Below are 21,412 nucleotides of genomic sequence, written 5' to 3' on the forward strand. Positions count from 1 at the left end.
GACGGACAGGGAGGCCTGGTGTGCTGCAGTCCACGGGGTCACAAAGAGTCGGACACGACTGAGTGACTGAACTGAACTGAAACACCAGACATGCATTTCCCACAGTACTACAGGCTAGAAGTCCAAGACCAGGGTGCCAACATGCTCAGGTTCTGTTGGGAGGCCTCTTCTGGGATTCAGATAGTGAAGCCACCCTTGTATCCTTGCATGGCCTAGAGCAGAAAGGGAAGCCCCTCTCTCATGACTCTTTTAAGGTCACTAATCTCACTCACAGGGCTTCCCAGGTGGTGCAGTGATAAAGAATCCACCTACCAATGCAGGAGATGTGGGTTTGATCCCTGGGTCGGGAAGATCCCCTGGAGGAGGAAATGGCAACCCACTCTAGTATTCTTGCCTGGAAAAATCCCATGGGCAGAGGAGCCTGGCAAGCTACAGTCTGTGGGGTCACAAAGAATCAGGACTGAGCAACTGAACCCTAATTCCATTCACGAGGGTTCCACCCTCATTACCTCCCAAAGCTAGCTCCTAATACCATCACCTCCTAATACCACCACCTGGTAGGCTTCTTGTGTTTCAGAAAGACACAAACATTCAGTTCATGATAGTGACCAGCATCACTTTTTCTCATAGAAAAATAGGAGCAGGACAGTATTTATTGGCTTGCTTTGTGGCACCCAGCCCACGTGGACCAGCTCAGAGAGAAAGAAAGTAAGCAGAGCCAAGCCATGGCCTGTCTTCCCAAAGATCAAGGTTGTTGTCCTAGAGAGAGCACAGCTGGGAGGGAAGCGGGTTTCCCACTTGTTTCTCCCAGTGGTGGCAAGGCTGGGATGTAACCATATTTTTCGGTCCTGAACATGATAGAGGCTGAGTGCAGGGAGCTGGCTGGCCCATGCGCAGATTTAGGGCCCTTTCTCATCTTGGGTGGGGCGAAATACATGGGACAAAGGCAAAAAAAAAAAAAGGTCTTTTTTCATTTCACTTGGGACAAGGAAATCTACAGCAAAAATAGAGCATATTTCCCTGTAGGCTGACTGTAAGCTCTCCTTAGGCATAGAAGCCAGGGCTTATTTATAGAACAGAGTTTCACCGTGTCTGGACAGCTAGTCTAACCAATTCTAGTCAAGCCAGTTGCACAAGTTCCTGTTACGATGGATTCCCATAAAATCACTCTCTGGGCTGAGCATCTCTGGGGAATGTGAAGGACGATATTGACTCAGGGAAGGCAGAGATGAGCTCAGCTGGCTGCACCGCGGCTTCCCCCACCTGCAGCTTCGTCGCCTCCTTCTTCCAGCCTTCTTTTCCTGTTCCCTGCCCCTTCATGCCTCCGGATGCTCACTGGGATGACTCAATGCTAGTGCCGTGAACCACATCACTGCTCTGCGCATCACTTTATTCATTTATAGAGGGATGATGTCTACTTACCCGGATTACAATGAGGCTGAATAAAATAGCACATATGAATGTCCTTGCACAGAGCGGACACTGGATAATTATTTGGTAGGAAATAAGGACAAGAAAAGGCTGTAGTTTAAGTGCTACCCAACACATGGAAAGATAAATCACTCGATGGAAGGTTTATCGGGTGGTAGGATGTGAGGAGGGTGAGTCAGAGCAAACTAATGAAGGAGGGTGATGTTGGAAGTTGCAGGCTCGTCACTGCTGCTGCTGACGTTATTTGAAAGAGACAGAAGGCTACATCTCCAGTCGGTGTTAATTAGTGGAGCTCCCTAGGCATTTTATGTAGCTGGGGATGGTAAACCCTCACGTCCTGCTTGAGAGCAACTCCTGTTTGTATAATTACCTCCTGACAGCCGGCCCTCAGCTGTATGGTTTTTACAGAAAGATAGCATCTCTTCTATTGTACTCGCTGTAATTAGCCTTTCACAAAGGGGATGAGGAAAAGGTGACAGGATGCAATGGGGTCCCCTTCTCTTTCTTAGGGCAGATGGGTGAATTCTTGGGCAGACTGTGGCATTAGAAAGTCTTAAGAATGCATGAATATTAAAAGGTGTTCTGAAAGTATTTTTCATTTTGTTTTCTGATATGGTCTTCATCACAATAATAACAATGAAGTCATGGACCCTAGAAGTAAAAGATGGTGCTATCCTGACTGTCAACATCTGGTGCAGACTGAATTATGTCTCTTCCCACCCCCACTCATATTTTGGAGTGCTAAAAGCTATGGTTTTCCAGTGGTCATGTATGGATATGAGAGTTGGACTATAAAGACAGCTGAGCACTGAAGAATTGATGCTTTTGAACCATGGAGTTAGAGAAAACTCTTGAGAGTCCCTTGGACTGCAAGGAGATCTAACCAGTCCATCCTAAAGGAAATCAGTCCTGAATATTCATTGGAAGGACTGATGCTGAAGCTGAAACTCCCATACTTTGGCCACCTGATGTGAAGAACTGATTCATTTGAAAAAACCCTGATGCTGCGAAAGATTGAAGGCAGGAGGAGAAGGAGACGACGGAGGATGAGATGGTTAGATGGCATCACCGACGCAATGGACAAAAGTCTGAGTAAGCTCCGGGAGTTGGTGATGGACAGGGAGGCCTGGCGTGCTGCAGTTCATGGGGTTGCAAAGAGTCACCCTGGGGGTTCAGTTCAGCTCAGTCGCTCAGTCGTGTCTGACTCTTTGCAACCCCATGAACTGCAACGACTGAGAGACTGAACTGAACTGAACCCCCAGTGTGACTGTATTTGGAAACAGGCTCTTTAAGGAGGATTAAAGCCCAGTGAGATCATAAGGGTGGATCTGACAGGACTTGGGTCCATGTAAGAAGAGACACAAGCACACACACAAAGAGGAAAATCCCCGTGAGGTCACGGTGGCAAGGCAGCTTTTGGCAAGCCAGGAAGACAGACCTTGCCCCGAGCCAAACTCCCAGCACTTGACCTATCCCAGACCTGCTGGCACCCAAGGGCTCGGGATGCTGGGCTTTGGGCTGACTACGGTGAAGTAGAAGCCCCCCCGTGGTCCGTGTGGAGAAGGGAAGGGGGTCTCAGCAAGTTCTATCACACACTTGGTTGCATCTGGTTTTATTGGCATAGCCACTGTGATTGCAAAGGGCTCCGCGCCTAAGTCCGTGTTCCTCAGCACCTCTGTGAACTTCCCATTGCCGCTGTAACAGATTAGTACACTCTCAGTGGCTTAACACGACACAGATTTATCCTCTTACGGTTTCGAAGGTCAGAAAGTCAAAAATCAGCCTGACTGCTAACATCAAGGTGGCCACAGGGGTAGCCCCTGGAGGGTCTGAGGGGGAATCTGTTTCCTTGCTTTCTGTGCTTTTGGTAGCTGCCTGCATTCCTTGGTTTCACGTTGCTCCCTCCATCTTCAAAGCGCGTCACTCCAATCTCTGCTTCCCTCTCCTCTGACCTGGCCAGCATCTGTCTTCTACGGGCCACTGTGAATTGCCCTGAGCTCACACAGATAATCACCCCACCTCATAACTGGATCTCATCTGCTGTTCTTCTTGCCACATGAGCTAACGTTTGCAGGTTCTAGGACGTGGCCATGTATGGAGGAGTGTCAGCTACACACCACCCTCCCCGGGGTTCCGTACTCCCGGGCAGAGATCCTTTATGGAGATCACCGCCACGGAGGTCAGCTTCCTGTGGGTTCATCACCACCTTCCTGCCTGGACTGACTCTAACATTCAGGTCTCACGCCACCTCCTCCCGGAAGCCTTCACTCACTCCTCCAATCCACTGTGACGTCCCTACTGCTTAAAAAGTGAACTTCATTATTTGGCTCTAATGTGCTAGGCTGAGTTGAACCCTATTTTGTTTCATGTGTCTTTGTTTTCTTTCTGCAACTAAACTGTAAGTTTCCTATCTAAGTTTCGTGCATCTCCCCTGCTTTCTTCCCCTCCATTCCTTAAACAATTTCTTTAGCCTCTAGGTCGCCTTCTCAGCTGGACTCACCGATGCCCACAGGGTCTGTGTCACTCCCCAACTGAGTACCCGAACCCACCTTGGTCCCTGCTTGTTCGTTCCCCATATTCCATCCTCGGCCTTGGTTGTGGGTCAGTTTCCTGCTCTGGTCCTGTCTGAGATCCTGTTCTGAGAACCTTCCTGAATTGTTGACACTTCTCTGACTCCACTGCCTTCCAAGGCTGGGGTCCTGATCCTTTGGGTTGTCCTTCCTGAGACCTGCGATTCTGCTGTTGAGTCTCTATCTCCCTGGTGACCAGGCCCCAGGTCCACGCACACAAACACTCCGGACAATACCTGCTTGATAGGAATCTAGGGGCTTGGGCTACAGCCTGGCCTTTGAAGCCAGACCGTTTACCAGGATTCTTCCACCTCACCCTGAGTTGCCCATGCAGGAATCACACTTTTCTCTGTGTACATAGACATCCACTTTGGTGTCTTAGGCAGATTTCCTGGCCCTGGCCCCTGTGATGCTGCATGTATATACATATCTCCTGCGAGCATTAAGCGCTCACCATTTATCCTGTTTCTGGGAGGAAGCAGCCAGACCTCACGATGGACTCTTAGATATAATGTGACTCTCTCACACACCTAGCACAGACACGGCAGGTGTTCAAAACCAGCACCAGCTGACTGGGGGTCTGGCTTTCTCCTCCCTACCCCATCTTGGCACCTTGAAGACAAAATGTACTTTGTTAGGCACCCCTTCAGGGCTTCCCTGTGGCTCAGAGGGTAAAGCGTCTGCCTGCAATACAGGAGACCCGGGCTCAATCCCTGGGTCAGGAAGATCCCCTGGAGAAGGAAATGGCACCCCACTCCAGTACTCTTGCCTGGAAAATCCCATGGACAGAGAAGCCTGGTGGGCTACAATCCATGGGGTCGCAAAGAGTCGGACATGACTGAGAAACTTCACTTTCTTTCACTTTCATTCTGGTATGAGAGTTATTTTGTTGTTCCTTTTCTAGGAACATTAAGATTAGCCACTGTTGCCTTTTAAAATTCATCATGTGAGAGTTCGCTTCATGAAAGCACTAGGGATACTCAGGTGAAAAACACTCTCCCTCCTTCAGAAAACCCCTAATCTAATGTGGCACACAGACAAGGAAAGCAGAGATTAGGACTGGGTCAGCAGGGTCAGCTGCAGAATCAAAGTATGACAACTCTCATTAAAAAATCAGAATAAAAGTCCCCATTAACACTAAAATGTAAAGCTTCTTGCCAAGCGTGTACTCTCTGCCTTTAATTTCCTGGTGAATCAGGAAGGGCTGGAAGTAAAGGGACTGTGGGCTGTGGGCTACCTTTCCCTTTTTCCCCTGTGCTAATATTTCTGGTGTGAGTGGTTGCTAACACAGGGACGTTGAGAAGAGTAGGAAGGAAGGTAGGATTCCTTGCTCATTCTTCCTTCCTTCTTAGAAAATCACTGGCTTCTTCCTGTCTTCAAAGCAATTTCTAGCTGGAAAAGAAAGCATGTCCTCTTGGGCTTGTAAATACCACTGCTTATTCAGGAGTAGACGTGCATGCTCAGTCGCTGAGTCATGTCTACTGACCCTATGGACTATAGCCCACCAGGCTCCTCTGTCCATGGCACCTTTCAAGCAAGAATACTGGAGATGGTTGCCATTTCCTTTTCTGGGGGAACTTCCTGATGCAGGGATCAAACCCAGGTCTCTGACACCTCCTGCAACAGCAGGCAGATTCTTTACCACTGAGCCGCCTAGGGAGTCCCAGCATTGCCAATGTTTTAGGTGAATGGGGCCGTTTAAAAAATGACACACACATACTGCATGGGTGTCCTCTGCTCAGGGGTACGTTCCATTGTCCTACGGGACTTCACTTTAAAACACAAATTTAAAGATGAAATTATCAGGAATTTCAAAAGGGTGATACCAGAGCGTTAGGTAAAGTACAGGGCCCTCCAGAGAACAGGGTTCTGTGTAACTATACAGCTTGCATGCTCACAGGGCTGGTCTGAATTTCAAAATCCTATGAGAAATCCATGATCAAGAGGTACACAGGGCTCCGGAGGAACAACTCAGTAGAAAGGAAGAAAAAAAGAGGACTTTCCAAGAGGGGTTGGCACTGGGGCTGAGGCCTCAAGAATGAGAAATGTTTATCCAAGTGAACAAAGGAGGAGAAGTGCATTATAGCTGAAGAGACGGCAGGTGCAAAGAAGGCGCGAGGCATCGTAAAGCCCTGCACGTGTGGGGAACTCAGCTGATGATGTGGCTGGAACGCTGGTGGGTGTGAGATCGTAAAGGAAGCTGAGACTTAAGAAATACCATGAGGATCACAGGAAGGAGTTTCAACTCTCCGTAAAGCGATGCAATATCACTGGAGAAGCATAAGCAGAAAGGTGGCAATAAAGGATCTGTATTTGCAAATTTTCTCTCTGACAGCTATGTGGGTAATGGGTTGAAAAGAGGAAACCTGTACCTAGAGAAGTCAATTGGAGGCCATTGCTGTGCTCCGAGAGGCCAAGACTGTGGAATTCTTTAGTTTTGTCCCTTTAAAATAAAAAAAATACACATATTAATTGAAAAAGGCTGACCCATACTAAGGAACAAGAGTTAAAATATTAACTGAAAAATTTACTAAAGCACAAGGCCATTTACAGCAATAACAATCACAATGGAGTTGGGTTCTTATATCAATGTTGAAGTCACCCTCTTCAAAGCATAGGACAAATATTTTGACAAATACAGCTTGGAGAAATGCTTTTTCTGATTTGGTCTTTATCATATTATTCAGTGATCCTTCCGTTGTCATTGTCAAGGATTTACTGCTGAAAAAATTTATGCATGTTTTTGGCTCTGCTACTTTATCTCAAAGCAAGAGCTATGAACAACAAATCCGCCAGGCAGGAGCTATTGTTCCAACATCATGTGATTATTGTTTAAGTTCTGCTTATTTAACTATGCGAGGATTTAGCGAACTCAAGCAAAACTCGTCTTATCCTGGCTTCTTCACTTCTGATTTGTCTCTGCCCAAGAGCATCAGTTTCCCTGGTGGCTCAGATGGTAAAGAGTCTGCCTGCAATGTGAGAGACCGATGTTTGATCCTGGGTCAGGAAGATCCCCTGGAGAAGGAAATGGCAACCCACCCCCTAGTATTCTTGCCTGGAAAATCTCATGGACGGAGGAGCCTGGCAGGCTACAGTCCATGGGGTCGCAGTGTTGGATATGACTGAGGGACTTCACTCTCACTTTCTAAGAGCAGCGATTTACTGCTTCTCTACGCTTTCTGTCTCTAATCCTTCTCAGGAAAATATCCCCCTATTAAATCTAATTCATCTGAGCTGCATTCTGTTGCCTTTCCCTGCAGCAGTGCACGCAGCTAATGATGCTATCTGTGTGGCACCCGGGGGTTAGTGGGCAAGGCCGCCTGCACCTGTAGGGGCTGCCCCAGGTTCTGGCTGCATCAGTCCCCACCCGTGGGCGGCTGTTGCCTCGGTCCACCTGCAAACCATTTGCCGCACAGCAGCCTGCCTCAGCACATAAACTGGGGCACTCTCTGCAATAAACATTCTTCAGCCCTTCCGAGTACCCACGTTCACTAGTATGCTGCTTCTCAAACGTTACTGTGCTCATGCAACACCCAGGAGGCTCATTAAAGAAGAGCATTCCACAGGCCTGAGACTCTGCATTTCCTACAAACTCCCAGCTGACACCAGGGGGGTTCCTGGACCATGCCCTGTGTACCTAGGAGCTAGATAGCTCATTAACTCAGCTTGCTCTGGAAAAACAATATTTTGAAAAATCACGTGTGTGTGTTAGTCACTCAGTCATGTCCGATTCTTTGCGATCCTGTGGACTGTAGCCCACAAAGCTCCTCTGTCCATGGAATTTTCCAGGCAAGAATACTGGAGTGGGTTGCCAAGCCCTTCTCCAGAAGATCTTCCCAATCTGGGAAACTGAACCGGGGTCTCCCACATTCCAGGCAGATTCGTTACCCTCTGAGCCACCAGGGAAGCCTTTAAAAATTGTAAAATTTCTTCATTTTTAATATTAGTTACTAGAATGCCAGAAATAGTATAGGTAAAGTCCAAATTGTAAAGTCAAATTGTAGGTAAAGTCCAACACTCTTACTTGGCTAAACCCACCTTGATTCTGTTATACACATCTAATTAGAAACTTCAAATTATTGTTCTTGGTAACACTCTGTTAAAACCTATGTAAAGTGATTAAACTGACAGTTCCTATTATAAGGAACACTTGTCTGGAGTGAAGAGGACTAAAATTTGGCTTTCTTGTAATCAAAGAAAGATCCTTGTCAAAGAGAGGTGAGAGCTGGTTATTTAGCAAGACTCTTGTACTAGATTGAACATACTCAAAGAAACTTATAATTATGTTAAAATTATTATATTTTCATGGTCCTTGATGCAGAAAAGTTCTACCATTAAAAGAATCCCTTGACCTAAAACAAAATATCCTTTCCTCCTAAGGTTGTGACTAAACCGTTTCCTCTAGAAACTGTTCATGTTTCTTCTCAACTGTCAACAAATGCAGACTCAGATGAAATGTTCTATTTCCAAGTGAAAATAAATTTAATGGCAAATGTAAAAATGACTTTCAGACAAAGTGAAAAGTGGCATTTAATATAAACTCAATGGCTTTATAATTTCTTGAAAGAGGAAATGAATTCCCAAGACTCAAAACATTTTGAAAATGAAAACTTAAAACTCCTAGTTTTACACATACCAGTTTTCAAATAATAAAAAGCATTGACACGCTATGAGACTGAAAGGAAATACATCTCTATTCAAATTCAAATTGTGGAAAATTGGGAATTTTTACAAAAGTGTTTATTTTTATAAGACCCAAACACTTTACTTCAACCTCTTTGAAAAGTTTATGGAACATTTGGCAATTTAGTACATCAATTTTTGTAATATGAGCATTAGATGAATCTAAATTGATTCACAGGGAGTGAATTTAACATTACTTAGAAATTTACTATCTTTAAAGTATTGTAACTGAACTCACTGTTTCCTGAATGAAAAGGTCATTGGAAGGAAGGGTAGTTGAAGTAAAAAGCTGGAAAAGAAAATGTCTATCTTTACAAGAAACAGGGAAGAAAAAAGAATATGTGGGAAGACAACTTAGTGATTCTGGAGGCCTAAAAAATTGCTGTTTTCATTTTCAAATAAATTATGAAAGTGAAATGCAGAATTCCATTACCATTTTTATGGAGGTCTTCCTTCTAGGTGTGCTGCTGCTGCTAAGTTGCTTCAGTCGTGTCCAACTCTGTGCAACCCCATAGACGGCAGCCCACCAGGCTCCCCCATCTCTGGGATTCTCTAGGCAAGAACACTGGAGTGGATTGCCATTTCCTCCTCCAATGCATGAAAGTGAAAAATGAAAGTGAAGTTGCTCAGTCATGTCCAACTCTTAGCGACCCCATGGACTGCAGCCCACCAGGCTCCTCCATCCATGGGATTTTCCAGGCAAGAGTACTGGAGTGGGGTGCCATTGCCTTTTCCTTCTATGCAGAGCTAAAAAATGGGGGTGGGGTTTTCTCCATATGGAGTAACTAGTTGATCAATTTCACACCAATCCTTTCTCAGAAAATTGCATTAAGAAATCATGGCACAAAATACTTTGACTATGGATGAGTAGTTTTATAGTCAATAAATTGTAGTACATGGTGTTTTACATTAGAGAAAAGGGCAATCAGATTTCATGCTTCTGAGTGTAAGTGGATTACTCTCTTGGGATCTGAATATAAATAATTTTTCTGGCCATTTTACTGCACTTTCTTCCAGTTGGTAAAAGCACCTTTTTTCTTATCTGCATTGAAATTATTAGACCACTACAGGTATCAAATGGCAAAACCTCCTGAACTGCTATCTTATTTTAATGAAGAAAATATAAATTTAACATAGGTTAGAACATCTAATTTAATTGTATGTATAGGTTTTGGTTAATAAAAGAAATAACAGCATTCTAGAAGCTATTGTTTCCTCTGAAGTGATTACAGTTTTGGTGATTACACCCAGGTGGTGGCTGGATCGTGGAACAAAAGTCTGAACAGCTAGAGTTTCAATAAGGACAAGAAAGCTGAACTATACCTGTGACAAGCACTGGGCTATGTATTCTACATTTAATGCCACAAGAAAGATTATATGTAAGAAAGACTACTTTCCATGAGAACCGAAGCTTTTTCCGAAACAGCTAAGCAAATCTTCCAGAATATTCCTTATTTAAATACCATACGTTACTAGAAACAAAGAATACCCTCACCTTAGTGGTATCAGGAATGGATCTTCAGTGTTTCTCCATCAACAGTTTCCTCCTGATTGATCACGAACTATTTCTTGAAGATGAAATCTCTTTGAACATGTCCACAGAGCTGAAACTGTCAGTAGACTTAGCATGTATCATGACTCATTAAGCTCAACATTCTTACTACTCATTTTCTACCAACTTTTCTGCTCAAGATACAGATGCATTTAACAAGTCAAAGAAACAGCCATTTTGTTCTGTGCCCAAACTATTCTCTACTCACAAAGAGGACACTCAAAATATTTACCAACTTATATGTGCAGCAGCCAATCCAGAAATAATATTTCTAACGGGTTCTTCTTATACTTACCAGCATGACTATCCTTTCACTAGTCAGAAGTCTTCATCGGTCTCCCCAGCCAACCACTTTCAATCCTAGGTCTTTACCCCTTGAAAGACAAAATGCATTATTATGTTGTTGCAACTCTAGGCACCTGCAGTAGACCTTCTGTGCTACAGAGACAATGGCTCTGGCAGCTATAACGGGTTGCTATTAAATATAGGTTAATTTTGCTTTCTGTACAAAGAGCTGCTTTACTAGCTGATGTGCTGAATTGAAAATGAGGGTCTTATTTTCTGAAAGCAAAACTCTATTGCTTAAATAACCAGAGCAATTATAGAAACAAATAACACTCTCTGTTCAGTAATAGCTGAGGCAGCTTGACACAGTGAAAAGATCATAGGCTTTAAACTCTAATAAATCTGGGCTTGAAGGCAGCTTTCCTACCTCAGTGATCTTGAGCGTGTTCTGTAATATGGAGATAAAAATACCTTAGGGTGTTTTGTTTGAGACTTACATGGTATACATAACATATACAGAGGGCTTAACACAGTGACTGGCTAACACCATAGGTGCCTGACCAGTTGGAGCTCTTATTATTCCTCCTCTCCTCTTCCCTTTCTGAATTAAACCCTGATTAATTCCTAGTAGGTAGGCATGCTTCTAGTCCCTCTGCAGATTTTTATGGGACACTTGGAAGATGGGCCAGCCCTCTGAAAGTCCTAATTGTCTCTTAACTTTTAGCTCCTCTATCAGAAACAGAATGCTGAGTGGAATTCATCATAGAACTGATGGATTGTGGTAATTCTCCCATTTTATACACATTTTTCTTTTCTATAGCTCCAAACTCTAAGCCCTCACCCCTCAACCACCTTGCTATATATGATATTAAGATAAAGGCTGTGAGCAATTTCAGCAGATGAGATCTGGCAGACAGAAGGAGAAGAAGCAGCCTGGAATCCATACACAGGAATTTGGGCATTATTCTACAGGTTATAGGAAGTGAATTAAGAGGCTTAAGCTGTGGAGTAATCAGTATTCTGTGCAGACAGGGCAAACTGAAGGTAGGAAAACCAGTGGTAGGGAAATCAATCAGGTATAATTTGAATGGGACATAAGAACCTAATCCAGCGGAAATGAAGACAGATGGGGCTGAAGAGTTGAGATAATATATAATGTAAATAGCAATAAAAAATTGAATATAATGGAGTCTAGAAGACATCCAGTATAAAATAATTGCTTCTTCTGTAGCACATGGTATTAGTGGGCTAGGGCTACCATAGCAAAATACTACTGACTGGGTGGATTAGACACCAGAGATTTACTATCTGGTGCCATCACTTCATGGCAGGTAGATGGGGAAACAGTGGAAACAGGGTCAGACTTTATTTTTTTTGGCTCCAAAATCACTGCAGATGGTGACTGCAGCCATGAAATTAAAAGATGCTTACTCCTTGGAAGGAAAGTTATGACCAACCTAGATAGCATTGAAAAGCAGAGACATTACTTTGCCAACAAAGGTCCGTCTAGTCAAGGCTATGGTTTTTCCAGTGGTCATGTATGGATGTGAGAGTTGGACTGTGAAGAAAGCTGAGCACCAAAGAATTGATGCTTTTGAACTGTGGTGTTGGAGAAGACTCTTGAGAGTCCCTTGGACTGCAAGGAGATCCAATCAGTCCATTCTAAAGGAGATCAGTCCTGGGTGTTCACTGGAAGGGCTGATGCTAAAGCTGAAACTCCAATACTTTGGCCATCTCATGCGAAGAGCTGACAGATTGGAAAAGACCCTGATGCTGGGAGGGACTGGGGGCAGGAGGAGAAGGGGATGACAGAGGATGAGATGGCTGGATGGCATCACTGACTCAATGGACATGAGTTTGAGTGAACTCCGGGAGTTGGTGATGGACAGGGAGGCCTGGTGTGCTGTGATTCATGGGGTCGCAAAGAGTTGGACACAACTGAGTGACTGAACTGAACTGAACTGAACAGTTCTAGAGGTTAGAGGTCCACCACCAAGGTATCATTCGGCTTAGTTTCATTCTCAGGCTGCTTTCCTTGCTTGCATATGGCCACCTCTTTTGCTGTGTCCTTCCACAGCTGTCCCTTGATCTGTGCTGTCTGTGTCCTGATCTCTTGTACGGACTCCAGTCATAAAGGATTCGGGCCTACCCTAACAGCTCCCTTTACCTTAATTACCTCTTTAAAGGCCTATATCCACATACAGTTATATTCGAAGATACTAGAAGTTGGGGTTTCAACATATCAGTTAGGAGGGACACAATTCATCCTGTAACACACATCTTATGTATTAATCACACTTAACCATGACAGTGCGTGCATACATCCGTACTGGTTATTAAGTGACTGCCTCTCAGTTCCAAACCTGCCTGTGAGGCTGGAGCTGGGGACTCCGCCATTTTCTGCTTTGTCATCCGATTGCTACTGAGGCTCTGCCAATAGAGGGCGCTCAAGAGAAATGACAAGGCTTGATCAGGGAGGAGGGATCTGGGTTCCTCCTCCAAACTTCCAGGTTAATGATCCCAGATTCTGCTCTGTGTTTCTCTGGTCCTAGTGGTGAAAGCTGCTTCCTACCCTGACTTTCTCTGTATTAACTCCGTGTGTCCCCGTTTGCCTTTTCGGTCCACCAGTGCCTTTCAACTGATTTTCTATATAACATTTCACCTGTTAAAGTAACTGAGGTTATTTTGTTTTGTTTTCCCAACTGAAGTAACATCTTCCTTTTGTGAAATTCTTCCCTCCTCTGCTTCATGCAGTGAAGGGGTTACCAACTGTCTTATATTTACACAAAAATTAATATCAGAGGAATGAAGAATGGCCAGCATTAGTTATCATCTGAAGGAGATCAGCCCTGGGATTTCTTTGGAAGGAATGATGCTAAAGCTGAAACTCCAGTACTTTGGCCACCTCATGAGAAGAGTTGACTCATTGGAAAAGACTCTTATGCTGGGAGGGATTGGGGGCAGGAGGAGAAGGGGACGACCCAGGATGAGATGGCTGGATGGCATCACGGACTCGATGGACATGAGTCTGAGTGAACTCTGGGAGTTGGTGATGGACAGGGAGGCCTGGCATGCTGTGATTCATGGGGTCGCAAAGAGGCGGACACGACTGAGCGACTGAACTGAACTGAGGGGACATCAGAATTCCATACCTATGAAAAATAATGAGCAGAAAAAACCCAGCAACCTGTTATTAACTTTAACAGCTCTGTCTTGCAACTATGACAGAAGGCACACCATAGAAGAAAGAGTACTGTTTCTCGGTCACTAAATTGTGTCCAACTCTACGCGACCCCATGTCCTGCAATGAACCAGGCTTCTCTGTCCTCCACTATCTTCCCAAGTTTGGCCAACCCCTTCATGGATCACAGCCTCACCATGGTGAAGGTGCTTGTGTAACTCAGTGAAGCTATGAGCCATGCCATGCAGGCTACCCAAGTTGGACAGGTCATAGTGAAGAATTTTGACAAAACATGGTCCCCTGGAGAAGGAAATGGCAACCCACTCCAGTATTCTTGCCTGGGGAACCCCATGGGCAGCATAAAAGAGTACTAGATTTACCTTAAGACCTCACTTCTATCTGCTCTCCTCTACCTTCATTACTTGCTGTTTGGTGTCTTCTCAGAACGTTGGTTTCTAATCAAAAAGTCTTATTGATGAATAAAATAATAAATGCAAAAGTCTTATGACAATTCTATAGCATAAATGATTGCACACAGAGTGCCTCTTAGCCTTCCCCTTTATTTTTCTCCTTGGTATCCATAGTTCTCATAGTATTTAAATTTGGGCAAAAAATGTATAAAACAATAGTGGCATTAATATATGTGGAATGCTTATCACATGCTAGATACCATGCTAAATACTTTCTGGATATTGTTTCCTTCACAAGAACCCTGTGGTGACAGTACTAACATTATCCCCAAATTGCTGAAAGGGAAACAGCAGCACTTAGAAAAGGTGTGCATGTTACATTGCACCGTACAGATGGTGGAACTAGAATCTGAACCAAAACACTCAAACTCTAGGTCTGTGCTGGAAAGTTACCTAGCTCACTTAATTTCTCAAAATACATTTGCAATAGAAAAAGAACTGTTTCAAGAGGAACGCCTTTCTTTCAAATAGAAACTGTCGTGCAAGTCATTTACCAATATTTAACTTAATTCCAACTCCTAGTAACAACTCCCTTCCCCCTGCCCCCAAAATGACAGTATAAAATAAGAATGAGCGAAGAAGGATGATCAGATACTGAAAAGAACAAAACAGATGTTCTCAAGTGGGATACAGAGCTTTTATATTTTAAGGTGGGGTGTTCTGAAGGAAGTAAGGACTATTTAAAGATTTGAGGGCTAAGGACTTCCCTGGGGGTCCAGTGGTTAAGAATCTGCCTTGTAATGCAGGGGCCATGGGTTCCATCCCTGGGAGGGGAACGAAGATCTCACATGCTGCAGAGTAACTGAGTCTGAGCTGCAACTGCTAAGCCTGCAACTCCAGAGCCCTTGTGCCACAAGGGCTGAAATCCCTGTGCCAGAACTTGTGCATCATAACTAGAGAATCCGTGCACTGCAACGAAAGATCCTGCGCAACACAACGAAGATCCTACAGGCTGTAGCCAAGACCCAGTGCAGCCAAATGAATAAATAAATAAGCAAATGAAAGATGTGAGAATCATGTGAAGAAATCACTCTAACAGAAATGTTTCGAGCTTCACTCATCCTACCTTTACTTTCCTGTTTTCCCTTACTTGTGATTTGGGGCAGGTATTATCAAGAGCTTTAGCAGTGAAATTTCCTATCTTCCAAATTATACTGAAGCATAAAACAAACAATCGAATTTTAATATACAACCTTATTTCATGCTTTGACATTCATGATACTTGTTAAACAGCCAGTGAGAATGTATATTCATATTTTGATGGTTTCCAGTGTGTTAAAATTGGATATGTATCCCATTTGAATGTGTTTGCTAGCTAGTTTTTAATTACAGTCTTAAAAATAACTATTTGAACATATTTCAAACACTTGCAACGAATGCTTGCTGGGCCCCCGAAGCACCTCTGAGGAAGTATCACGGATTGAAATCACTGATGGAGGGAAATGCAGGCGTCCGGCTGCTCACCCCCGTCCAGTACACAAGGAGATGGCTTTCTCTGCTTCCTGAGTCCATTTATGCTGGCCCACGCTCCTGGCAAAGGAGCAGGCGTCAGGCTCCATCCATCTTAGACACACAGAGTCACTTATCCATATGCTCAGGGTGTTTAATGCCTGTCCCTGCACAGTCACAAATTAGTCACTTTCTGCTAGTGACTATGAATATAAAAGAGGCATTTTTTGAAATATGGATCTTATTTCAACAATTAGGCATAGAGAACCAATAACCATTTGTTCTTCATTTATTATATATCTAAACGAAATAGCTTCAGTCTGTGGCCTGCCTACATGCTAATGAAAATATTTCACCCCTTACGACTGCTCCCAAAGTCCCAGTTCTAAAATAAGGAGAGTAGATAAAAATAGGGTGGAAAACTTGCCTTCCTTCCTTTCTCTCATTGAGGCCACTGTGCTGAATTTATAGAATTATAGAATTTCTGAGTCAGAAGGAAACTCAGAAATCACACAGACTAATATGTTTAGAATTCTCTAAAAGAATTCCCCAGAAAGCATTTCTAACAGCCTTTGATGGAACATTCTAGTACGAGGAGCTCACTACCTCATTATGCCACCCTTGCAAGGCAAGTATTTATGTAAAGTTCTCCCTTTGATTGCATATGCCACTGCTTAGTCGATCACTTGTTGACGGACATTCAGGTTGTTTCCAAGCTCTTTTCACAAAAATGTTACAGTAAACATATTGGTGAGTATCTTCCTAATTCTAGGTTTAATTTCTTTAGTGAAGACTCTCACAATTGGAATTGATGAGACAAAGTATATGTGCACATTTTTTATTTTAACAGATAATGCTGGATTACTTTTCAAAAAGACTGTGGTAATTCATATTCTACCAAAAAAAAAAAAAAAAAAGCCTATTTCCCATTGGATTTTATCAAGTTTTTAAACTTTTGCCTGTCCACCAACTGAGTTTTTATTATTATCTGTACTTGGTCTTCTGTGATTTTTTTTTTTTTATTGTCATTGTAGAATTGTTTGTCAGTTTGTCTTTGGATGGTTTATATTATCAATTTGAAAGAACTCTTACTTGATTAAAGGTTGATCTTTCTACTAATATTCATGGAACTTAGTGTCTAACTTCTTTTTCTGTCATTGAAATATGTTTATTAAACACATACAAGGAAAGGAAATAAAATAAAATAAATCTCCTTTAGAATCACACCAATCAGAGATGACCATCATTTCCAATTTAATCTACTTTCTTTTTTAGTGTCTAACTTCTAACTATCTGCTTCCCTGGTGGCTCAGAGGTTAAAGCGTCTGCCTGGAATGCAGGAGACCCAGGTTCGATCCCTGGGTTGGGAAGATCCCCTGGAGAAGGAAATGGCAACCCACTCCAGTACTCTTGCCTGGAGAATCCCATGGAGGGAGGTGCCTGGTGGGCTACAGTCCATGGGGTCGCAAAGAGTCAGACACGACTGAGCGAATTCACTTCACTTCTAACTATCTAGCCTTGTCTTCTCTGAACAAATTCATTTCTCAAAGATTCTCTGAAGATGTGCTTGCTCATAAATGAATATCTCACCCTAGAAGTAATCTGTATAGTACAGGGCTTTGTTCCCCAAAGTGTGGTTCCCTGATCAACAGAACCAGCATCATCTGGAGATTTTTTGACTACAGAATCTCATGCCTCATGCTGCTGCTGCTGCTGCTGCTAACCCACTTCAGTCGTGTCTGACTCTGTGTGACCCCATAGACGGCAGCCCACCAGGCTCCCCCGTCCCTGGGGTTCTCCAGGCAAGAACACTGGAGTGGGGTGCTATCTCCTTCTCTGAATGCCTCATGCAGTGTCTACTAAATCAGAATCTTCTGCTGTACAGGATATCCAACTAATCTGCATGCACATTAAAATTTGAGAAGCACTGTGATAGAGCATGAAGGATCTTTACCTTTTGCCCCAGTTCCAAAATTTGTATTAAAATGATCATAGCTTTTTAGGTCAGGGTAACTAAATCTTTTATTCTGGTTATCAAATAAAACTGTTGATAAATTGCTTCCTGACTTGTATTCACTTAATAATATTTCATACCTAAATATATGATTTTACATTTATTCTCATTAAGTTTTATTATATTCATGTAAAATCATAATTCTGATTTATGACACAGTTGTTGAATACTGAATCTGCATTTTAATACAGAGGCTCTCATTACTCAGTTTTGGGGGAAATTAACCTAAAACCTTTAGTAAGTACATGTGATAAGACTTCAGATAAGTCCCTTTATGTTTTCCTTTGTTTAAGTGAAAGTGAAAGTGGCTCAGTCCTTTCCCACTCCCATGGTCTACACAGTCCCTGGAATTTTCCAGGTCAGAATACTGGAGTGAGTAGGCGGTCCCTACTTCAAGGGATCTTCCCAATCCAGGGATCGAACCCAGGTCTCCCGCATTGCAGGTAGATTCTTTACTAACTAAGCTACCAGGGAAGCCCATTCCTTTGTCTTATGGACACATTAGATCCAGTTAAGATGAATTTTAAGACAAGCTTAAGAGAAAAGAGAAGGAAGGCCATGTTTATAATATAAACATTTAACTGAAGATATTTACCCATGTGTTGGGACTTGACTGACTTTGTTATTGGTTTTTCCCCAAACAATCACCTGTTGACCACTCATCCTCACCAGCTGCTTCTATGACAGATCCAGGCACCAAGTCACAGAAGAAACTTGGGGATCATGTGGCTGCTTCAAAGCAGCAATGGTTGGGAACCACGAGTGCAAAAATGACTCTGGTCCCCAGAATGATGAAGTTTCTAAACACAGATAGGAGACATTTGAGAACCGATGACAACTTTTTAAAAAATATACCCAAACTCTGGTCTGGACAGAATGGTGGAGACCTCTTTCTCTTTGCTCATTCCCCTAAATATAAACTGCACTGGAAATAACTCAAGAGACAGCCAGAAGAGACCCTGATGGGTGATAAGAAGAAGGGAAACTTGTTTGGGACCCCAGACAGATGAAACAGCACAATGGCAAGGCATTTTGCAGACCCTACCCGACACAAGAAGGTGACTCAAATTTGGTATTTCCCTGGCCCCCAACCTAGCAATAGATGGCAGCCCAAGGGGACTCATTCTTCCTCTGGGTTGAAAGGGAGCTCCTCTGAAAACATCCTTCTGAAATCAGCCTGACACGTTGGGCAAGGGGAACAGAACTAGAGACCCTCTGAATAATACATGGCCAAGAAGTTCTCTCATTTGCTATCAGGCTAGGGACTACCCTTCTGCTCCCCCCAAGTACCAAAGCTAGTGGGAGAAACAGGCAAAAGGGACCCATTACAACATGTGACTTGGCTGCAAAGCCTCTCTGATCCCATATACTCTGCCCAGGGACAGTTATAAAAATCAGGAAGGAAATAGCAGATATCACTACAAATCCTGCCACTATCAAAAAGATAATAATGGCCTAAATAATGGCCCTTATGATTATACAGTGGAACTGACAAATAGATCCAAGGGATTCGATCTGATAGCCAGAGCGCCTGAAGAACTGTGGACGGAGGTTTGTGACACTGTACAGGAGGCAGGGATCAAGCCCATCCCCAAGAAAAAGAAATGCAAAAAGGCAACATGGTTGTCTGATGAGGCCTTACAAACAGCTGAGAAAAGAAGTGGAAGGCAAAGGAGAAAAGGAAAGATATACCCATCTGAATGCAGAGTTCCAAAGAATAGCAAGGAGAGATAAGAAAGTCTTCCTCAGCGATCAGTGCAAAGAAATAGAGGAAAACAATAGAATGGGAAAGACTAGAGATCTCTTCAAGAAAATTAGAGATATCAAGGGGACATTTCATGCAAAGATGGGCTTAATAAAGGACAGAAATCGTAGGGACCTAACAGAAGCAGAAGATATTAAGAAGAGGTGGCAAGAATACACAGAAGAACTATACAATAAAGATCTTCATGACCTGGATAACCAAGATGGTGTGATCAGTTACCTAGAGCCAGATATCCTGGAATATGAAGTCAAGTGGGCCTTAGGAAGCATCGCTATGAACAAAGCTAGTGAAGGTGACAGAATTCCAGTGGAGCTGTTTCAAATCTTAAAGAAAGTGCTGCAGTCAATATGTCACAAATCTGGAAAACTCAGCAGTGGCCACAGGACTGGAAAAAGTCAGTTTTCATTCCAATCCCAAAGAAAGGCAATGCCAGAGAATGCTCAAACTACCACACAATTGCACTCATCTCACATGCTAGCAAAGTAATGCTCAAAATTCTACAGGCAAGGCTTCAACAGTATATGAACCACGAACTTCTAGATGTTCAAATTGGGTTTAGAAAAGGCAGAGGAACCAGAGATCAAATTGCCAACATCTACCGGATCATCAAAAAAGCAAGAGAGTTCCAGAAAGACGTCTACTTTTGCTTTATTGACTATGCCAAAGCCTTTGACTGTGTGGATCACAACACTGGAAAATTCTTCAAGAGATGGGAATACCAGACCACCTGATCTGCCTCTTGAGAAACCTGTATGCAGGTCAAGAAGCAACAGTTTGAACTGGACATGGAACAACAGACTGGTTCCAAATAGGGAAAGGAGTACATCAAGGCTGTATATTGTCACCCTGCTTATTTAACTTATATACAGAGTACATCATGAGAAATGCTGGGCTGGAAGAAGCACAAGCTGGAATCAAGATTGCCAGGAGAAATATAAATAACCTCAGATATGCAGATGACACCACCCTTATGGCAGAAAGTGAAGAAGAACTAAAGACTCTCTTGATGAAAGTGAAAGAGGAGAGTGAAAAGGGTGGCTTAAAACTCAACATTCAAAAAACAAAGATCATTGCATCTGATCCCGTCACTTCACGGCAAACAGATGGGGAAACAATGAAAACAGTGGCTGAGTTTATTTTTTTGGCCTACAAAATCACTGCAGATAGTGACTGCCGCCATGAAATTAAAAGACACTTGCTCCTTGGAAGAAAAGCTATGAACAATCTAGACAGCATATTAAAAAGCAGAGACATTACTTTACCAACAAAGGTCCATTTGGTTAAAACTATGGTTTTTCCAGTAGTCATGTACGGAAGTGAGAGTTGGACTATAAAGAAAGCTGAGCACTGAAGAATTAATGCTTTTGAACTGTGGTGTTGGAGAAGATTCTTAAGAGTCCCTTGGACAGCAAAGAGATCCAAGCAGTCAATCCTAAAGGAAATCAGTCCGGAATATTCATTGGAAGAATTGATGCTGAAGCTGAAACTCCAATACTTTCGCCATCTGATGTGAAGAACAGACTCACTGGAAAAGACCCTGATGCTGGAAAAGATTGAAGGCGGGAGGAGAAGGGGACGACAGAGGATGAGATGGTTGAATGGCATCACCAATGTGATGGACATGAGTTTGAGTAGGCTTCAGGAGTTGGTGATGGACAGGGAAGCCTGGTGTGCTGCAGTCCATGGGGTTGCAAAGAGTCGGACATGACTGAGCGACTGAACTGAACTGTGAGCTACTTTATGATCTATGATCATAAGTTTGATAACTAAGAGGAAATTAATCAATTACTTGAAAAACCTCAAACTACCAAAAGTCAACCGAGATGAAAAAGATGATCCAAACAGTCCTCCTAATATTTTTTAAAATTAAATTCATAAAGAAAAAGTTTATGAAAAATAAATCTCCAGACTCAGATGGCTTAACCGGAAAATTGTACCAAACACTTAAAGAAGATTTAGCACGAATTTTACATGAGCTTTTTTTTTTTTTTTTTTTTCAGAAAATAGAAGAG

General features: G+C 43.1%; 1 non-coding gene across 1 annotated transcript; it reads left to right on the forward strand.

Moving 5' to 3' along the window:
• The first annotated feature begins 16,919 nt into the window (after positions 1-16,919).
• TRNAS-GGA lies at positions 16,920-16,991 on the forward strand. The gene has a single exon. It is a non-coding gene; the product is annotated as a tRNA-Ser (tRNA).
• The last annotated feature ends 4,421 nt before the right edge of the window (positions 16,992-21,412 follow it).

This window comes from Oryx dammah, unplaced genomic scaffold (assembly GCF_014754425.2).
Source record: "Oryx dammah isolate SB20612 unplaced genomic scaffold, SCBI_Odam_1.1 HiC_scaffold_5, whole genome shotgun sequence".
NCBI lineage: Eukaryota > Metazoa > Chordata > Mammalia > Artiodactyla > Bovidae > Oryx > Oryx dammah.